This window comes from Castor canadensis, chromosome 7, assembly GCF_047511655.1.
Source record: "Castor canadensis chromosome 7, mCasCan1.hap1v2, whole genome shotgun sequence".
Lineage (NCBI taxonomy): Eukaryota > Metazoa > Chordata > Mammalia > Rodentia > Castoridae > Castor > Castor canadensis.
This window is the reverse complement of record NC_133392.1, coordinates 11,648,355-11,650,208: the sequence shown is the minus strand read 5'-3', so window position 1 is coordinate 11,650,208 and position 1,854 is coordinate 11,648,355. Positions and strand designations below refer to the sequence as shown.

Sequence of the window (1,854 nt, the reverse complement as noted above, 5' to 3'; positions counted from 1 at the left end):
GGGTTGTTTCCTCTTTAATGTTGTCTATTTTTGTCCTGAGTTCATTTCTGTCTTTATTGACTGTGTTCTTTGTTTCACTTTGGTGTTTATTTGGTGCTTCTATGGTTTCCTTTATTTCTTCTTTTTCTTTTTCAAATTCTCTACTTTTGTTGTCTTGGAATTTCTTGAGTGTCTCTTGTACATTTTGGTTGACCATATCCAGTATCATCTCTACAAAATTTTCATTGTGTACCTGTAGTATGTCTTCTTTTTGATTATTCTTGTGGGCTTCATTGGGTTCTTTGGCATAATTTATCTTCATTTTGTTGGAGTCTGGATCTGAGTATCTGTTTTCTTCATTTTCCTCTGGTTCGCATATAAACAAACAAGTGAAAAAATCAGCCAAACAAACAAAGTATCAAAGATATAAGTAGAGAGATATAGTGTACTAATCAACAGTGAGCTAAACAGGCATTAGAGAGACAGAGATAGGATTAAAAAAAATCTTCAATTTCAAATACAATAAAGTTTCATTCTTGGTGGGGTGGGGCTTGGAGGCACGCTGCGCTTGCGCAGAGTGCCCGGAGGCATGCTGTTTAGTTATTTTTTGAAACGAGTGGTGGGGAACTGCTGTAGAAGTGGCTGCTGGAGCAGTCTGCCCACAGCAAGCCCCACTATCGTGAGCAGACCTCGCCATGGCACTGCAGCTTTTTCGGGAGGAAGGAATCACCCTGCATGGCAGTGCCGAGATCGTGGCCGAGTTCTTCTCATTTGGCATCAACAGCATTTTATATCAGCGTGGAATATACCCATCTAAAACCTTTAGTTGAGTGCAGAAATACGGGCTCACCTTGCTTGTCACTATTGATCCAGAGCTCATAAAATATCTCAATAATTGGTGGAACAACTGAAAGATTGGCTGTACAAGTGTTCTGTTCAGAAACTGGTGGTAGTTATCTCAGAGAGTGAAAGTGGTGAGGTCCTTGACTGATGGCAATTTGATATTGAGTGTGACAAGACTGCAAAAGAAGAAAGCACTCCCAGAGAAAAGTCCCAGAAAGCTATCCAGGATAAAATCCGTTTAGTGATCAGACAGATCACAGCTACAGTTACATTTCTGCCATTGTTAGAAGTTTCTTGTTCTTTTGATCTACTGATTTATACAGACAAAGATTTAGTTGTACCTGAAAGATGGGAAGAGTCTGGACCACAGTTCATTACCAATTCTGAGGAAGTTCATCTTCGTTCATTTACTACCACAATCCACAAAGTGAATAGCATGGTGGCCTACAAAATTCCTGTCAATGACTGAAGGTCTGAAACAAGCATCCAGAAAGGACTAAACCACACCTGTTCTTCAGGATCCTCTTATTGAAAAAGCACTGGGATTTCTGCATATAGAAATATAAATACACCAACGGGAAAACATGGCCTATTTTTTGCTTGGTACTTTACATAAATATTCCATGTAATTCTCTTCCAATAGTGTAGAAGTAGAATTGGAGAGTCAGTGGTCCTGTGAACTGCTGTGCTTCTTGAGATTTACGTGTTCTCTTACTTTTGTTGTTAAATAAGGAAGCTCACCCTCTTGATTTCCCAACAAGTTCATCAAAAGCAAGTTTTCTCACCATTTCTCCTTACCTTTCATATACATCTAGCAATTGAATGGCTAGAAAAAGTGTTTTTCTTAATGTGCTTTGCAAAATTTGAGCATGTGTTATTGGGTGGCTTGTATTTATGTTTCCCTCAGCTGTCTGTTGTCAGATGACTCTGACCTATGAAAGGGAGAAACCCAAAGACAGAGTTTGATCCTATACCTTGTCTACATTGTCTCAGTAATAAATGGATGTGAATTAGTGAGCCACTGTGAAACAT

The 1,854-nt window shown here is 39.1% G+C and overlaps 1 pseudogene; it reads left to right on the top strand.

Annotated features, from left to right (window-relative positions):
• The first annotated feature begins 674 nt into the window (after positions 1-674).
• LOC109676831 (mitotic spindle assembly checkpoint protein MAD2A pseudogene) lies at positions 675-1,291 on the top strand (annotated as a pseudogene).
• Positions 1,292-1,854: the final 563 nt, after the last annotated feature.